The 20,264-nt window shown below is 46.3% G+C and overlaps 1 protein-coding gene across 1 annotated transcript in view; it reads left to right on the forward strand.

The window, feature by feature from the left end:
* The first annotated feature begins 3,048 nt into the window (after window positions 1-3,048).
* LOC147663641 (uncharacterized) overlaps window positions 3,049-20,264 on the forward strand; it is a 225,493-nt gene continuing 208,277 nt past the window's right edge. Inside the window, exon 1 of the mRNA XM_086950302.1 lies at window positions 3,049-3,177. The gene's annotated coding sequence lies outside the window, so the exon portion shown is untranslated. The remainder of the gene's footprint in view (window positions 3,178-20,264) is intronic.

Here is a 20,264-nt window from a genome sequence, read left to right on the forward strand (position 1 = left end):
CTGGGCACCGTACCTAAGGATGCTGTTCAATGCAATTCTGGACGGCATGACGATCCCCACAACTTGGCTGGGGGCAGAGATCGTCCCTATATTTAAGAAGGGTTCGCCTCTGCTCCCAGCCAACTACAGGCCAATAAGCCTGATAGATGTTTCGCAGAAACTCTTTACAAGGCTACTTTTGGATCGTCTGTCGGACTGGATCATGGACCACTCTATTCTGAGCCCACTCCAGGCGGGATTCAGAATGAAGATCTCCACCACAGACTAGGTCTTCCGGTTTGCCCTCATTTTCTGGAAAACGGTACAGCTGGAGGGTGGCAGCCTCTACACTGTATTCGTGGATCTGAGGGCGGCCTTCGACCTGGTCCCCCGCGGTAAACTTTGGGAAGTGCTGGCCAAACTGGGGGTCCCGAGGGGCCTGTTAGAGATGATCATCCGTCTCTATATGGCCAACTTCGCTCAGGTGAGGTGTGGCAAGGATGGGGCGCTGTCTAATCGATTCCCCGTTGACAGGGGGGTAAGGCAGGGTTGTGTGCTTGCACCGACCCTGTTCTGCCTCTACGTCAACGGGGTATTGGCATACCTCAACGGAATTCCCAACCTAGACGCTCACAAGCTGGCAGGCAGCAGGGTGCCCGCGATCATGTTTGCCGATGACACCCTGCTGCTCTCTAAATCGCCAATGGGGATACAGCGTGTACTAAATGGTTTTGTAGATTTCTGTGGGGAACATGGACTAGAAATCAACACCTTAAAGACCAAATTTATGGTCTTTAATCCCCTACCAAAACTACGCACTACACCTACCATTGGTCAGACTAGTCTTGAAAGGGTAGACACCTTTGAGTATCTTGGGGTCATGATAAATGAAAAAATGACTTGGTGCTCACACCAACAGAAAGCACTACTTAAATTGACCCGGTACTCGGGAGGGGTTCTGAAGTTAATACGGAATAACAGGTCATCTATCAAACCCGTTGGTCCACCACTCCAGATTTACAAGGCACAGGCAAGGGGGGCTGCTATGTATGGCTCTGAGCTATGGGGTCATGAAGTCTCCCCAAACTTAGTGAAAGAGGAGAACAATTTCATTAGGCGGTTGGCGGGACTACTGCCTAGTACACCCCTTGTCCCATTGAGGCTAGATCTGGGGCTGCGCCCTTTAAGCGAAGAACTGGCATTGCGCCCCCTAGTTTACTGGAGGAGGTTGTGGGCTGTCCCGGAATTGACCAGCTATAGGCAGGGTTTACAGGAGGTCCTAGCCATCCCGAATGCGGGGAAAATCAAATGGCTAAAATTCATTAAAACTCAACTGGAGGTTATAGGCCTAGCGACACTCTGGTCTGATCCTTTGACTGTATCTCCATCAATTTCTAAGAAGAGGCTGGCAAAGGTCTATCGTGACAGTAAATTAGCGGCACTCTGTCGCCAGCCAACATTGGGGACACTTACGGATGATTTTTTAAAGACTAAGGATCATTATACTTTTGAACCAGCCCTGGAAAAAATGTACCCAGTCTTACTCAGAAAACTCTACTTGCAGTGGAGGCATGGGACCCTCCCACTAAGAGCGCTAACTAGTAAGTGGAGAGACCCAACCATCAGTATATGCCCGGCTTGCAGAGTGGCCACTGAATCAGAGCTCCACATGATCTTTTTTTGCTCAGCTTATAAAGCTCCCAGAAAGACATGGATTGTCCCCATATGTAGGAACATGGGGTTCGCTAAGTGTCTGGCCGCGTTCAGAGTACTAAAGACAGATATGACTGACCACATTGTTTTTGCTGTAGCCAAATATCTAGGCGTAATATGGACGCTGAGGATACAGAGTCTCAAGGCTGGTCACTAAGTGTACTCTGATCCCGAACCTTGTAACCGTTAATTTGATGACTAAAATGGACTGTGATGTTTTAAAGTTTTATTGTTTTATCAATGATGAATGTACCTTGTGTATTTTATGGTGATAATATTACCGAAATAAAGATTTATGAAATGAAATGATTGCTGCCTGGTTACTGAGGCTCTAGTGAGGTTGAGACATATTTGGGGGAGTTTTAGCCTCATCAGATGATGCTGTGCAGGCCCAGGTACAATGAGGCGCAGTCGGTGCTGACAGGGAGTGTGTTCTTTCACTTTCAGTTGGCGGGGCTGCCCCCTTTTACTCTGGTGAAAGCCAAAAACAGAATTCAAGTCGATCTTCTCATCACACAGACAAAATGTGACCGTTTGCTGAGGCCTTCAAAAGAGTGACCCAACTCCACCACTGAGGCCAACGAGCATTTTTGATACAAAATAATCATCCTTCAATACAACAACAACAAGAACAAATGATTCCCGGAGAGCAGGTTCGAGACCCCCCATCAGCAGACAATCTTTGTATCTCTGGACCTCACCTGGGGTTTCATGTGGGTGCTGCGGGCCCTGCTGGGGTCGGTTTAAAAGAGGGCCTCGGATGAACAACTGCGCATGCGCCGAGAACAGACACTGCCTCCTGCCACGGAGCCCGAGTTCAGGAAGGGCTTAGGTCTTGGATGAACAACTGCGCATGCGCCGAGTATAGACACTGCTTCCGACAGTGTGGGTAAAAGAGGCTTCGGCTTAACAACTGCGCATGCGCTAAGGACAGACATTGTGTTCGCAATCGAACACCAGAAGTCTTTGCAAGAAATATTCCTTTATTTAGTTCACAGCACGGAGCGCAGCACAGGCCCGGGGCGCAGTAAAGGGCTCCACGTCAGTACCAGTGCAGGTGGGACGGGGTCCGAGCAGGGTCACATTGAATGAGATACAGCACGCGCTGAGATGTACTGAAGTGCAAAGCTCCTCTGTCCGGCTCCTCTATGGGGGGGTGTCTCTCCTCTGCGCAGGCGCAGTGACGCTGAGCGTCCTCTGTCCAGGGCTGTTCACAGTCTGCAGTCAGTGTAAGGGCCCAACACTTTTTGATTGTTCTGCGATAGGGAGTAGTGTCTTTGCTGCGCACGAGCGCAGCTGTGACGCGCGGTGCTGCGCCTGCGCAACCGTGAGACGCCATCTACTGTTCGTTTGGGGGAATAACACACCGGGCCCCACTCCTCACAGGCAGCCGGGCCCTCGGTGCCGGACTCAGGCGGGCCGGCCCCCGGTGTGCCCCCTCCCTCCCAGGCCCTGCAAACCCCACTGAGCGGTGCACAAGGAGAGGTGAGGTTTTTATTTTATTTTATTTATGCATTTTTATATAGCGCGGACTTTACCCGAAGGCGTCAGAGCGCTTCACATTAGGAACAGAAATGAAACATAATGAGAAACATTACAGAATAGCAGATTACTAAAACATACGTTACTTACATAAGGTAATAGTGACAATTGTGAGCAAACAAAATACTTGAGGTAGTAAAAATTGCGAGCAACCAAAAATACATGAGGTAGTCAAAAGTGCACAAGAGGAAAAGTGACAAGTGTGCAGTTAAAAGAGAAAACAGAGTATAATTTGAGGTATAATACTGCAATAAGTGCTAGGCACAAGAACAGGCGTTACGTAGGCAAGGTGGCACTTGTGCAAGTATCAAAGGTAAAAACATGTGAGAGGTGTCCTCAAAGCGCCCAATCATTTGTGTGTGTTTAATAATATTTTTAGTGGATCTTATGTTTTTTGTTGTTGTTTTTGTTGTTGTTATTTATGAAGAACAAAATAGAGACTATGAACGTCATCGCCATAGTCAAACAATTCCATATAATCCCATTCACCGTGTGTGTATTTGTGGAATACCAAGTAATGTCCCTGGTGTCTGATTACTGGTGTTTGTTTTTATTTATTTTATTTTATTTTTTTAACCCCTTGGCCGTGGCTGTAATTCCACGGCGGCGCTAGGGGGGAGCCGCGCGGCGCCGCCATGCTCGTGACGGAACCACTCCGTCACAAGCCGCGGGCGCGCTATGCTTGTGACGGAGTAGTTCCGTCACGGCCCGCCTGCTCCATAGAACACGCCGCGCAGGCGCGGAATTGATGCCGCGCAGGCGCGGCGGCCGGGTCATGAAGGAACCATTCCGTCACCAGCACAGCGCGTCCGTAGCTCGTGATGGAGTGGTTCCGTCACGTGCACGGAAAGGGTTAATGCATTTTTATAAAGCGCGGACTTTACCCGAAAGTGTCAGAGCGCTTTACTATAGAACCAGTTACGTTACATGAGAGAACGGTTACAGGAATGGAACAAACAAAAATAGCATGCCATAGAATCAAAGCGACGCAGGAAAAAGGCACACAATCTCAAGCACAGCAAGCGCAGACTGTACAAGCAAAAATATGAATATATATGACAAATTTTACAATGACTAAAGCACTTCCTGGCGAAAAATAGCAGGCCATAGAATCAAAACAACGCAGGTAAAAAAAACACAATATTAACCGCAGCAAGCACAGGATGTACAAACAAAAATATAAATATAAGTGACGAATTTACTGAGAAGGAGGGAATTAGTTCTGAAAGTGTCTTTGGAATTAAAGAGATTTGAGGTCCGCTTTGAAGATCTGGATGGAGGTGATGGCACGGAGCGGTGCGAAGGAGGAAGCGAGTTCCAGATTCTCACAGCATTACCTGAGAACGATTGTGCCATCAATTTTTCCCTTTTGATGGAGGTGGGGCTCAAGCAGGAACTTTTCCGCATTGCGAGAAGGTCTTGAGCCTCCAGCCAATTTCAGTTTCTTCGCCAGATAGCGAGGGAAGGAAGAGTGCAAAGCTTTGTGGGTGATGCATGCTGTTTTGTAGATAGCTCTAGCCTTGATGGGAAGCCATCGGAGAGAAGATAAGATAGGATAGGAGTGATGTGGTCACTTCGTTTGGACCCTGAAATGAAGCGAGCTGCTGAATGGAGGACGGATTTGAGGGGGGAGAGGTGAGATTTGGGAAGGCCAAGTCAGAAGAGAATTACAATAGTCCAGTCTAGAGAGAACTAGCGATTGGACCAAGGTTTTTAGGTCATTCTCCGGGCAGAACCGGCGAATCCCCCATAAAAGGCACAGCTGATAACGTGCGATCTGGGCCATGGAACTGTGAGGTTAGGTTGAGTCTTTTGTCAAGTATGACACCTAAGGATTTAGCGCAGTCCACAATGATGGGTTTACTGTTGAGTAGATTTGATTGATCCATCCAGGATTGAACAGGAGGCGGAGAGAGAGAGCTAGATAAGAGGAGGAATTCCTTTTTAGAGGGAATGTGAATTACTTGGTGAGCTAACATCCAGTTGTGAATAGGGTTGAGAGTAGAGCTGAGTAGTGAGAGATCATGAGGGGAAGACACCTTGAGGTAGATTTGGGTATTATCCGCATAAAGATGGTAGAGGATTCCAGATTTGCTTAGAAGGTTCCCTAATGATTCCAAGTAGAGATTGAACAGAGTGGGAGCAAGGATAGAACCTTGAGGGTCACCTTGACCAACCACCAGTGGAGACGACAGACTGTTCGCAATCTTGATCATTTGGGATCTGTCCGAGAGGAAAGAGGCAAACCATTTGAGTACTGTGCCTTCCACGCCCATTCTCTGTCGGAGAATGTTAAGGAGGGTGTCGTGATTAACAGTGTCAAAAGGTGCAGAGAGGTCAAGAAGAATCAGAAGGCACGATTCCCCCGAATTAAGAATATGCAGCGCATCATCGAATACTAGCAGAAGTGTTGTTTCAGTGCTGCAGTTTTGAATAAAGCCCGACTGGAACATGTTGAGGAGATTATTGTCCATAATGTGTTGGGAGAGTTGTTTTGCAACACATTTTTCTGTGATCTTTGAAAGAAAAGGGAGATTGGTGATGGGGCGGAAGTTATTGAGGTCATTTGCATCTGCAGAGGGTTTTTTTTAGAAGGGGGTAAACCTGACCAGTTTTGAGGACAATTGGGAGGGATCCTTGACTGAGGAAGAGATTGACTAACCTGGTCCAGTAGGAGAGAGTGTCAGTATAGAAATTAATGGCGATGCCACTGGGTTTGGGGTCAGAAGAATGGTTGGAGGGTTTGATTTCGCGGATGCATTTGAGAAGCTCAACCTCTGAGATGGCGGCAAAGTTCTGCCAAGTGACTAAGGATTTTCGCTCCTCGATGGGGGTGGATTGGGTGACCTGTTCCACCAGAGATCTACTGTAAAGAACTCTGATACACACCAGATAATGGCGAAGAAGTTCTTTATTTATATATCCTTGAGTATCCCTTCTGCTAGTAAGATGCTTCTTAATTACGCTCCGGCTGTGTGGATGAGAAGTGTTTATTTTTCCTTCTTTATTTTTTTTAAAATGGCGCTGACGTACAAGGCAGGTAAACTGGACTGCTGATTTATTACTTTAAAGATGGCCGCTTGACGTTGGAGGCGTCCGTCTACGTCGCTGACGTTTACACAGATGGACTGATGACGTAGGAAGAATAATTCAAGGCAGCAGTTGGTGAGTGTTCGTTAAGGCAGTTGTGTACCTCAGCAAGTGTATTTTCCAGTCAGAATGTAATTCCAGCAATATTAAAAGTTGAAGAGAAAGTGTCAAATTTTTTAATATTAACCTTGAAATGTGTTGCTCGAAGCTTACTTGCTGTTTAGAGTTTTAGATGAAGTTTGGCTTGTTGTTCGCTGAAAATTCTTGTTGGTTTCTTTGTTGTAGTACGTTTTTTTCCGATAATTTTTCCTTGTTACTTCTTATTTCGATTGCAAGTTCCAAGTAAGTATTTTAGCCAAAGTTCATTTCTGCATGTTCAAATTTTATCAAGTTTCTTTTTCTTCAGTATTTTTACTCGTTTGAGTTTACTGTGTTTACCTTAATTACATATTTGACTGTTCTCCGACCTTAAGTGCACTGATGTTAACGACATCAATTTATTCTTTGCAAATCTTGGAATTCACCTGACACGAGGTACTTGAAATCGCGTATCTTCTATGACTGTATCCTTGTATATTTCCTTAAGTGCTGAGTTCTCGTGTTGGTGCTCGTCGCCACTTTGTAAAGAACTCTGATACACACCAGATAATAAGCGAAGAAGTTCTTTATTTATAATCGTCAACACAGGCTCCAGGGGAGCTATAGCGTAACTTGTCAAAGCAGTCAAAGCAGTGATCAGTTGCCAACTGTCAGCTGATGACCTCACGGCTGGTCCGGTATCCGCACAGGGACATCAAGAAAGCAATGGCAGAACGGTGTCCACGGAGGGACACAACTACAGAGGACGTAACATCTACTCATTATTTCTATGATGAGTTTGTATTGTTCTTGTTTTGTCTCAACATTGGTTTGTTTGTTCAACCTGGTGCGTTCAAGGCACTCTATATGCTCGATACTACCGCTGACCTAATGGCCTATTTAAATGTTTTTCCATTTAGCTGCCTACACCCGGAGGCTTTCTGACCATACCATTACTAAGTGGTTTATGCTTGCTATCATGGCGCTCTCACCAATATTGAAGTAGAAGATCGTTCTGAATATTTATGAGTAAGTGTTCCCTGTATCTGATGGCTTCTTCAGGCTTTTCGATGTTTGACGATTAGGGCAAGTGCAAGAGCACACTACCTGTTGTCCAATAGTTTGCATACCAATGTTCTGGTTTCTACTTACTTGTCGTTCCAGGACTCTTTACTTACGTATAACTACTACGAAGGTTCACTCGACACAGAGAAAATATTTCTGACCGACTACTTGGGCCACAGATACTCCTCTCTAAAGTAAGTGTAGGGAAGAGAGGTTGTTAGTGTCACTATATAGCTGGTTTTTAGAGATAGGTGATTTAAGTCATCTTTTGATTCTTTACATTTACTATCACCTATACTGATCTCTTTAGCTGCTGGTACTTACGCTGTGAGGGGTCTCATATTTCGGATGCTCCATCTTACTGCTGGTTATTAGTCTGCGGGCCCAGTACTCTTTATTGGATTTAGTAAGTTTTGGCTTGTTACTAAGCAGCCCACATGAGTTAAACCATTCATTGTATCTTGCATTAGTTACATTATATATATATATTTCTTTTTTTTTTACTATACTACATCACATATATACCTTTCCAGTAAATATATTTTTTAGCTGGTATGAAAGGTCATGTGGATCTATGTTTTGACGAGATCAATCAGGACTTTGAGGAGCTAGTTGTAAAACATATAAGAAGATTGTATAGGAATAACTCGTGGATTTTCGCCTTTATTTTATTTTTAGTATACATTCTACGTATTTGCAGAACATCTTCTAGCTTGGCAGCCATACTACCTCATCAGAATACCCTTTGAAAAGCCTCATATGATATTTATAACATTCTCAACTTGGGTATTTACTTATATGTTTCTCTCTGGAATTGTTTCACTTCACCAATTATCCTTGGATTTGGAATTGGCTTACTATATGGAGATTGGGTCTATTTTTCATTTTAATTAACTTTTTCTTTCTTTCACTTGGAGCTTCAATTTGTGTACGTGGGTGTCTTTGTGATTCACTGGATATTTCCAACATTTTCCCTTCGTTTCCCTTTTTTAACCAACACTTTTAAGACCTTCCTTTCTACCCCTTCTTGTTTCTTCTACAGGCATGTTTTTATTAGAATCTTAATAGATTTTTCTACATACAAAAACGTTTTTTGTGAATAACTATTAAAAAGTTATGAATGAAATGTACTTTTCTGTTAAACAGCCTTGAAAAAGTCGTCCCAAGATAAAACACGTGTCGACTGTTCTTGTTTCTGTCTCTACGTGTCAACATTTGAGAAGACTTATGAATAAAATATTTCTGTTACATATATAATTGGACTTGTGCTACTATTGTTCTCAGAGCTGTGGACCCACTTGAGTCCCCTTTATAACGTATTTGAGCTGTGCTCTGTCATTCAGATTATTGTTTTGCTATATGAAGATTTTCTACATATAGATCAGCACTGTGGATGGCACAGTGCTTGGTATTGAACCCGCTGGAGAAAATCTGCTTCATCTTGTTAACTTTGTGGCAACCTTTTACGGAGGTGCTGGCTGTTGTGTACCACTGCCATCAGGTTTTTTTGTAACAAGCCAGAACTATTGGCTTTGTCTATGGTTGTTAGTTGCATAAAATAAAAAAGCAGCAACCATGGCTGCTATATTCTTTCTCGGGAGGATGAGTATAGTCTAGTGATAGTGGCGCCTCACTTGATTATCGGTGTATCTGTACTATACTATTTAGTGTGTTATGGTGCTTAGCAAGGGGGTCCTCATCCTTGACCTCATCATTCAGTACTCCACATGAGAACTGTACAAATTTTGTTACAATGTCCTAGCACACATAAACCCTTATTCCGTTTTGTTCATATATATATATATACAAAAAATAGCAGTAAACAATCTCCGTATTCATATTTTCTTTTCTTTATTCCAAAAGTTGTTGCCAACACGTGTTTCGTCGCTGCCTGGGTAGTTCACCCGCGACTTCGTCAGGGCTGTAAAACATATATACAATGCGATGTAACAACATCACACATATGTTTTGCATCAAGATCTATGCATATGTGTACATAGTCCCTCAGTCCCCTTTTAAGGTAGAGGATAAGCACCCCAAAAGTGTGAGTTTAGTGAGACATATTCTTCATGCTATCTGTAGGGCTTACAGTGTATACCCCAGGAGTAGCATACCTGAGATACTGGAATCGAGATCAGCTGGCCTGTAATTCATAAGACCAATATGAGTATTCGGGCAAACATCAGAAAACGTAATCACTCCTAACTAGTTGACATATAATCAAAATGTCACCAAAAGAGCCTACCTTCCGACCGATTGTAATTCCGTCCCGGCCAATTGTCGTCCTGGGTGAGGATGTAGGTATCTTATGTCGTATGCTCAGAAATTCTGAAACAGAATCATACCTGTCCATTATTTCCAGTCTTCATAACATTTCCATCGAGCACCATATTACTCATCCATTACCGACTCCTCCAAATCAATCACCAACCTATTGTGTATCATCTTATCCTTAAAAACTAAAAACGGGAGTGGATTCCGTCACAACTATTAGTTATGGAATCGCTGTGCTGATCCCATTTTACCGACCTAAACCTGTCTGTATTATTAAAATTATAGATATCTTATCTGTTGTACCAGATTATCATGGGAAATATCTATCAGTTCTAAACTTGCCATGCATTATTATTATACAAACTCAAGTCTTATACTGCGTTTAGTAATATAAACCACTGTAACCCATGGTAATCCATATATTAGGTAAATCTACGCACAAAACTGCTCGTATAGATACCTTGCGTGTGTCTCAGAAGGCTCGTAGTAAGTCGATGTTTGAGAAGGCGGAACGCTGTACGTGGCGTCGTCTTCCCCAGTAATATTAGTAACTGTGTCCCAAAGTCCTAATTCGGATTCTGCATACAAGTATATGGAGATTTAGAGTGAGAGAGGTACCCCTTGGGAATGTCAAGAGAAATAGGGTAATTAAACCAATAGAGTTAAACCAATAGAGGGCAGAGTTTCCCTGGACCGTGATATATAAATACACAATCAACATACAACAATATAGTATAACAACGTAAATAAATAAATGATTTCAAAATGTATTGAAAATACATCTTAACATAAAATCATTAGAAATATATGCAATTCTTAATCCCCACAATGTAAGAGCATAGATAAAAATACATAAAAACAATCATACAATTATGACCAGCATAATTTATACAAGACAGAACATGTTATGTGACTTAAATTTGTCATTCCTCTTTGTACATCTCATATATTTTACTGCCACATAATGTCATCCACTTTCAAATATTTGATGATTGACAGAAATGTTGCTTAATGGGATGGTACAGGTGAATGCGTCAACGCGTTTCGATGGCTTGAAAATTTTACACCATCTTTTTCAAGACAAGTACGTTTTGTCTGTCTCTGACAGGGTTATTGGTCTTTTCCCTATAAAGATATACAGAATTAAATTCTATTCTTTTTTTGATAAAATCACATTTTATTCATCACGTTAATTTAAATGCTATACTTTAACATCATACATATAACGTCCCCTACAAAACATTATATGCAATCTGAAACCTTCTTAATGCTGTTAGAACATCATCATTCTTTCTTTTTTTTAAATTTATTTTTATTGCAGATACACAAGGGGCCATTATACAATCTGTCAGCGAAACTCTGTGTACAGTAGCTATTATTACCTCGCACCCCGAAAGATACACGGCCATTCAGCCCACACCCCAGAGGTCGGGCGGCGCGCGTCGGCAGTGGCTCTGTTACTCCCAAGGTTGCCAGCCATGATCAGTCTTAGGCTACCCAAGTTTTCACTTTTTCTTTTTTGTTGTAAGTATTGAAACTGTCCCCTTCCCTCCCCCCTCCCTCAACCCACGGCGGTCAAACGTTAAAAAACTCAAGATAGAATTCAGCAATATACAAGCAGTTTACAGAAACGTATCATTTTCGCTTACCTCTCCCTCCCTCTCTCTCCCACCATCAGCCAGGTACATACATTTGTTCGGAGCTTGTTATGATCAGTGACCCTCTACTCCTCGTGCGGTTGAAAGCATGTCCATTCAGTCCCTCCTATACCCCAACCGGACAAAAGCAGTGACGCAATCCCTCTAACCTCTCACATCCCATTACAACCCCCCATCCAATCCATGATAGTGTCTCCATTTAGACCAAACTTTCCTGAATTTCCGGGGACAACCTCTCGCCTTGTACGTGACCCTCTCCGCTGCCATATACAGGTCTAAACCTCTCCTCCACTCCTCTAGGTCCGGGGATTCTGGCGCTCCCCAATGTTTTGCAATGTCCCGCTTGGCAACTACTAATGCCAGGACCAGGAAAATGAGTAGTGGGCGGGTCAGGTCTACTTCGGTCGTCATACCAAGCAGCGCCAACTTAGGGTCTATAGGGATGGGGGCCCCGAGGACTTCTTCAAGTTCCTGAAAGATCTGCGACCAGTACCTCTGTATGACAGAACAGGTCCATACTGTATGAAAGAAGTCCCCCTCCTCCCGCCGGCACCTAAGGCATCTTGGTCCCTCTATTCTCCCCATTTTGTATAGACGTACCCTGTCGAAGTATGTTCTGTGGAGAAAGTTAAATTGGATCAGTCGCAGCCTGGACTTGATGGCCACTTCCCGGGGGTGTGTCAAGACTATCTCCCAGTCCAGGTCTTCCATCTCCCCTCCCTCCGCCTCCCATACCTGTCTAAGTTTTGTTAAGTCACCCAACATATGGTTCGTCAGTGTTTTATATGTGAGGGACACCGCCTGTCCAACCATGTGTTCCTGGAGCAGTCTCCCCTCTAGTGGGGCATACTCGGGAATAACAAGCAGCAAGATATTCTGGGTCTGCCAGGCATGGCGCAGCTGTACCTATTTGAAATGTTGCGTGGTGTGCAACCCGAACTCCATTTGGAGGGCCCTGAACGACTTTAGTTCCCCCTTGGCTATTACATCTCCAATAGTAGAAATGCCAATGTCGTCCCATCTCTGGAATCCACGTATTTTATGTAACTCATGTAGCCAGCGACAATACCACAGTGGTGTCTGCCTTGTAGGTTTGTGTTCCCACCCCATGCGTTTTGTAGCTTTCGTCCAGGCCCTTGGCGTTATGGATGTAGCAGGGAGAAGGTGGGCTCTCCTCGCATCCCCATAGAGATACTGCAGTATATTTCTGGGCGCCAGCTTAGCTCTTTCCAGGGAATATGTTGGGTGGTCCGCTGCCGCATGGAGCCAATCATTGATTGGAGTCAGATGTTCCACCCAATAGTAGGCTTCCAAATTGGGAAGCGAGATTCCCCCGTTGTACTGGTGTCTTTGTAGTGTGGCCAGGGCCACCCTCGCCTGTTTCCCGAGCCAGAGGAAAGATCACAAATCTGCATGGATCCTGGAGAAGACCGTAGTTGGCAGCGGATAGTACTCGTTTTGGAGGGCGTATAGAAATTTCGGTAGGACAACCATTTTATACATGGCCGCCCTGCCCAGGAGTGTTAAAGGGAGCTGTCTCCAACGGTCCATATCCGCCACCACGTTCACGATGATACGCTCCACGTTTTTTTGGAACGAGAGAGGGATGTTCGTCGTAATATAAACCCCCAGGTACTGGAACCCTTCTGCTGTCGTCGTCAGTTCCCCTGGTAAACTCCCCCACTGATTTCTCCCCTTCGGGTCGTATAGTACTGATTTGTGCCAATTTATTTTGTGGCCCGCCATCTCCCCATATTGTTCCAATTCTCGGAAGAGCTCCAGTACGGTCGTCTCTGGCTCTGTTATATAGAGCAGGACGTCATCTGCGTAAAGCGAAATCTTTTCGGGGTGGGGAGGCGTCGTCGCCCCATCAGTGCAGCCGTGGATATTTGCATTGTGTCTGACCCTGTCCACTAGGGCTTCTATTACAAGTGTAAAGAGAAGTGGGGACAGGGGGCATCCTTGCCTAGTACCTCTCTGGATAGGAAATATTCGGGAGAGCGTTCCATTAACCCTCACCCTAGCCCATGGGCCGGTATAGAGTAGTCTGATCCACGCCGTGAACTTTGGACCGAATCCAAATCTCCAGAGCACTGCAAACAGGAAGGGCCAATGTACCGCATCGAACGCTTTTTCAGCGTCCAGGGAGAGGAACCAGTGTGGGTCTTCCCTCTCCTTTACCTCCTGGAGCCAGTTATGAGTTCTGCGGAGATTTAGCTTCGTTGCCCTGTCAGGTAGGAAGCCTGACTGGTCCATATGTACCAGACCTGTTATGACCGCCCTCAAGCGAACCGCTAGGATGGTCGCCAGCACTTTTACTTCTGTGTTGAGTAGAGATATCGGCCGGTAGGAGGCACATTCAGTTCGTGGCTTACCCTCCTTGTATAATGGTATAATTGTGGCCATAGTAAGATCCGGAGGGAGTTCTCCTATCTCAAGGGCGTCTACTAGGAGGCCCCGAAGGTGGGGGGTCTGCAGGTCTGATGTGCGTTTAAAGAGTTCTGCCGGGAATCCATTCGGGCCCGGTGTTTTACCCGGTCGGAGTCTGGCAATAGCGGTCGTGATGTCTTCTAAGGTTATGTCAGCTTCTAATGTGTCCACGTCTTCCGGTGGAAGGACCGGCAAGGTGGTGTTGTCCAGATACTGAAGGGCCTCCTCGTAAGTCGCCAGGTTGCGCGCTTTGTATAAGGTTTCATAGTGGGTAGCAAAAGCCTCCGCTATTTCTACGTCAGTTTTGACCGCATTACCTCCCATCGTGGCTATGCCATCTATCCACCTCTCTGCTCTCTCCTTCTTGCTGAGCCATGCCAGTAATTTCCCTGACTTATCCCCCACGTCATACAATCTGTGTAGGTCGCTTGTGATTAGGTCTTGGCTTCGTTAGTCACCAATTCCCGATATTGCTTCTGAACATCAAGTAACCGCCGCAGGGAGTTTTCGGACTTATGGGCTAGGTATTCGCCTTCCTATTTTAGAATAGACTGTTCCAGGGCTGCTACCTCTGCCTGAAGTCGCCGTCTGTCTTCCCCTAGTTGAAGCCTAATCCTATCGCGCATGACTGGTTTCAGGGCCTCCCATAATGTGATTTTTTACATTGTCCTCGAGGTATATCTTTATGTCTGTCCTCACATCTTTCAGTATTTTTGCGTTCTGGAGGTCCCAGGCCGCGAGTCGCCAGTACCCCGCATCCTCAGCTCTGTCACGCCCTACTCTAACATACAAAGGTGAGTGGTCAGAGATGCCCCTGGCTCTGTAGTCAGCTACATCCCCTACTTCCAGCCATTGCCTGTGCATGAAAACATAATCAAGATGGGAGAATGTCCGATATGCCCCTGAGTAGGTGGAGTAGGCGCGCTGCGTCGGATGAAGCCACCGCCACGCGTCTGTCAGCCCCAAGGAGGACATCAGATCAAACAATGCCGTCCTATGTCCGCCGTCAACTGTGGTGCCTGATCTGTCGAGGGCAACGTCCATGACATCATTAAAGTCCCCTCCCACCACCTGTATCTTGTCTGCTGTGTCTAAGAGGATGTTCGCGACTGAGGCATTTGTGCGCGACTGCAGCTTAGGTGGTGCATAAACAGAGATCAAGGAATAGGTGTGCCTATTCCAGTTGCCCTGAACTCCCGCATAGGTACCCTGTGGGTCAAGCCACGTATGTGTGATGGCGAAAGGTTGGGATTTTTTAATCATGACTGCCACTCCCCTGGAGTCTGAAGTGTAACCCGCATGGACCAACATCCTGTATTTGCCCCTAGCAACAAAGGAACACTGAGTACCCCTAAGATGCGTCTCTTGCAGAAAAATGATGTCGGGTCAGTCTTTTTAATGTATGCGTTTACCAGCCCTCTCTTGATTTTCGATCCCAACCCATTGACATTCCACGTCAGTATGTTCAACCTCTTGCCAGCCACGCGTGATGCGTCTACGGTACCGGCCATGGAAGAGTGCAGTGACCATGTGTGACCCAACACTTACGGTTGGCAGTGTTGCGAAGACATAAATTGCTGAAGTGATTTTCTACCCGAGTCTTCAGTGTTCCCACCTGAGTCCCTCCCCGTACCCTGCCCCAACAAATTTGAAATACAAATAACTGTAATGCCCTTCCCCCTGCATCCCCACCAACTTGAGCATCCCCCTCCCTCCCCTTCCAGATGTGTCCTTGCACAGGACATAGCTTTTCGAAGGAGTAGGCCTGTCGCCCACCCGCCAACCCACCCTAGTAAACACCCATCAACCCTATCTACGTGTCAAACAAAGCACAATAAAGTGGTGCGCAACGCCGCGCCTCTCGACCCGGATGCAGCTGCACCTCTTGGAGAAGCGGAGCGCTCTTTCCTTGCCTGTCCTGTACCGCGGCTTCTGTATGGCGTCGCTGGGGTTTGCCTCTTAGATCGCCTGGATTTCAGTCATTGAGGTTTCGTATGTTCCCAGTGTGTCGCATTTTTCCGTGACCTATCTAGCACGTCACTCTCTCTACTGTTGAGGATCGGACGCTCCTCCAGCCATTGCCAAGCGTCTTCCGGGTGTACGAAAAAGAGTGTCCGCTCATTGAATATCACCTTAAGCTTCGCAGGGAACAGTAACATGTACGGAATTTTTAAGTCTCTGACTTTAGCCTTTACTGAGTCGAAGGATCGCCTCTGCTTTTGCATCTCCTGCCTATAGTCCGGGAAGATCATAACATGCGAGTTTTCCAGACGAATCTCCCCCATCTTCCTCGCCTCCCTCAGTATCAAATCTCTGTCTGCAAAGTTCAAAAAACGTGCAATGACCGGACGCGGTCTTGCTCCCTCAGGCAGTTTCGCGAGGAGTGCTTTGTGTGCCCTCTCTATTATGAAGCATGGTGAGAATTGCGCCAGGGGGAATGTTTCTCGTAGCCACGCATGAAGGAAGGATACCATGTTGTTCTTTTCAATTCCTTCTCTGAACCCTACAAAGCGTAGGGTGTTGCGCCGGGCCCTATTTTCGGCGTAGTCCACCTTCCAGGTGAGCTGGCGATTCGTGGCCGCAAGTTCTGCCATGTCTCTTCGAAGAGTTGTGATTGAATCCTCGGCTTCTCCCACTCGAGCCTCCGCAGCGGTGACCCTGTCAGATAGATTGCGGAAGTCCTGTCGTAAGAGTGTCACTTCCGAGCCCACCGAGCCGATTTTGACCTCCAGTGCCGCCCTGGGCTCCTGAATGTCGGTGCGGGAGGCCTGAATTGCCGCCATCAGTAGCTCAGTGTCTGAACGCGTGTTCGAGGGCGCGGGTGGACCTTCTGCCCCTGGCGCGGTGCCGCAAAGTTGTCCATCGGGCCTTGTTTGGGTCCTTTCGGCAGAGTCTCCTTTTTCCCCATGGTTCTTCGGGTTGTCAGCGTCCGGGCACCCCGCCGGCCGGTCTCCTCCCACCGCCGGGTGTTGTGAGTTTCCCCCAGGTGCTCTCCCACTGCCTGCGGCCTCCTCAGCCTTGTTCCTCCGCCGCTACCCGGCTGGGCGTCTTTCAGTGTGGCCCTCTCGCTGTTCCTCAATTTCCCCTCGCAGGGTCCCGGGTGTCCCGCTTATCTCTGCACCAGCTGTGGCCCCGTCCGAGACACTCACCCTCTCAACGGCTCCCGCTGTTTTGCCTCGGGCGTGTCATGCTTCATCATCGGGGTCATCGTACCCCTCTACGGGGTACGGCGTGCTGCGACCTACGGAGACGCGGGAGCACTTGTTAGACTATGTGTGGTGTTGGTGAGGGGGTATTTTGAATAAATGTGAGTGTATTGTGGGGTTTGGGAAATAGTGATAGTTAAAAAGAACCTGGCTCGTGGGGTGACTAAAAATTATTTAATAAGCCCCCGGGCTGGTGCTGTTAAAAATGAGGGTGGGAGGTCACTACGCTGACAATGTGCGTTACCTCCTTTTTGTGTGTGTCAACATGTTTCGGTGCCAGAAGCACCTTCTTCAGGACGGGGTGCACAAATCCCCACCTTACTCACGTTTCTCTAACTAATACCAGAATTTTCTAATAAAAGTGAGGAAAAATTACAGTGCAGGTAAAAGTAATGTACCTAAAAAAAAGATGTTGTCTGAAGTCATCTGCGGTGTACCACAAGGATCTTCACTCAGCCCCACCCTCTTCAACGTATACATGAGCCCCCTCGCGGCCATTGCACGCCAACACAATCTCAACATCATCTCCTACGCTGACGACACTCAACTGATCCTCTCACTCACCAAAGACCCTAACACCGCCAAAACCAACCTACATGAAGGAATGAAAGAAGTAGCCGAGTGGATGAAGCACAGCCGTCTGAAATTGAATTCAGACAAAACAGAAGTCCTTATCTTAGGTACCTCCCCCTCCGCCTGGGATGACTCTTGGTGGCCAGAGGCCCTTGGAAAAGCACCCATCCCGACGGACCACGCACGGAACCTGGGCGTCATCCTGGACTCCTCACTCTCCATGAACAGACAAGTCAACGCCGTTTCATCATCCTGCTTCAACATTCTTCGCATGCTCAAAAAAACATTTAGCTGGATCCCCACCGAAACTAGAAAAACAGTCACCCACGCACTGGTCACGAGCCGCCTGGACTACGGAAACACCCTATACGCCGGTACCACCGCAAAACTCCAGAAAAAACTCCAACGTATCCAGAACGCTTCAGCCAGACTCATACTAGACATCCTGCGTAAAGACCACATCTCTTTTCACCTGAAAAACCTCCACTGGCTCCCCGTCAATAAGAGGATCACTTTCCGCCTCCTAACCCACGCACACAAAGCACTTTACGAACTGGGACCTGAATGCCTCAACGCACGACTCTCCTTCTACACCCCCTCTCGCCAGCTACGATCCTCCAGCCAAGCCCTTGCTACTGTACCTCGCATCAACAAAACCACCATGGGAGGTAGATCCTTCTCCTACCTAGCAGCTAAAACCTGGAACTCCCTTCCTACCCACCTTCGCCTCACTCAGAACCACCTAGCATTCAGAAAGCAACTTAAAACTTGGATATTTGACAAGTAATTCCCCACCCTTCTTCAAGCGCCTTGAGACCCTCTGGGTATGTAGCGCGCTATATAAATCTTTTGACCTGACTTGACTTGACTCTATTGATCAACCTGTAAAGGAAAGAAGACACAAATGTTTTTTGGGGTGGTCTCTCTCTCCATATCCATAGGTAAAATGGCCAGTGGTTACAGGTGACATACTATAGCTGTATTCCAGTGCTTATAGTGGGATAAAACTATTTTACCAAAAACACACTAGACTCACTGACACACAACATAGAGCACACACACTTAATGAGGAAATTTTTGATCAGATGTTTTCAAATCATTTCCTGGTGGTAACACTATTGTTGGTAAAGAGGGAAAGGACAAAGTTTGTGTTATATCCCTGTAAAGTGAGGAGGAACAATGTCAATTTCATGCCATTACATATTTAAAACATACTGTTTTGGAGCTGTAGATAAACCTCATGAGACAAAACGTCAGGATCTGGTGTGCTAACTAGCACCTGTTTGAGAAAGAAAGGCATATTCAGGTCTTGGTTTAACTTACATTCATGTAGTGGTGGCAGTGCTCACAATCATCAGACCTTTCTACTCACGATTTCTACGAGGAAATACCTCCCGATCGATCCCTACGTGGCTCCGGTGATAATGCCAGAAGTAATTTTGAAACCGGGGTTTTATACCTTTTCCCGGGTTGGAGTTAATTAGTTAATTGCATGACTAAGGTTTCCTTATGGCCATATATGGTCATTGTCGGTTTTAGTTAGTTAATTGTTGAGGAAATGTTGTGCCCATTGTTATTTCTCCATTTTCCCATGATATGCCCCTTCGATGCCACCGCCAGGTTTCCCAGCCACTGAGAGTTTCTTCATCCTTTTCTGCAGTAGAATTAACCATTTCCAGCGCAGGGAAAGGTCCGATTTGAGTTTGTGAATGCTCATATACTCGCAAGCTGGTGGCCATTCACAAACTGAGAAGGCAAGCCACGCGTGCGCTGCATTTACGATTGTGCAATTCTACCCATGCCTGGTTAAGAATTACCTGGCGGGTTTCATTTTATTTTATTGGCTAAGAGGTGTTTGAACTGGAAACACAGTAGCAGGGGACAGACCCAATGAGGTGTCCAGTTTCTATTTGGCACCACTTCCCCCTTGACTAGTTTTATTTATTAACATTATAAGAAGAGTCCTAAAGACTTCCGGGAACCCGCAGGTGTGATCCCTGAGATTATGATTGGACAAAGTGCCCAACCTTCTTTCAAGTTAAAACTCTCTGCGCTTAAATGCGATAAACGTGTTTCCCTTTGTATCTCTGCCCAAGAGAGTGGTGGTGACGCGAGTTTCTTATTTTACGTACATGTATCATGACTTGCATTGATGTCGTATTTTCCAATGTTAACAGTGCGTTGTTGAACCGCCTGTTCGCTGGAGGGCCTGCTCCTGTGCTCATGCCTTTGTGATCTGGATGTTTCTAGTCTGTTTTCGGTTGAATGTAGGCGCTGGCTACACCTCTTTAGTCTCCAGCCAGCCTTGGGCATCTGGTGGTTTTGTGAATAATAGCATGGCTTCAGAGTCCACCAGGAGCAATGTAGCCATGTATATAAGAGAACATTCCAGGCCTGTTTGACCAGCAGGAATGAACCTCTCAGTCTCTGTGCTTCTGTAGTGTAGTCTGGATAGATGGTCACTTAGCCTTGGGCAATTTGCCTGGGGCCCATGGACCAGGCGACATGCATAGTGTAGTCGCGGTCCTGGTAGTTAAAGAGATGCAAAATGAATCTGTGGATTGTGGCACGCTCTTGTAGATGAAACCTAATGTATAAAGCATCCGCGCAGCACACACAGGCGACACACAAGGCACACTACAAAAAGACTCCTCAC

Source organism: Lissotriton vulgaris, unplaced genomic scaffold (genome assembly GCF_964263255.1).
Source record: "Lissotriton vulgaris unplaced genomic scaffold, aLisVul1.2 SCAFFOLD_2100, whole genome shotgun sequence".
Lineage (NCBI taxonomy): Eukaryota > Metazoa > Chordata > Amphibia > Caudata > Salamandridae > Lissotriton > Lissotriton vulgaris.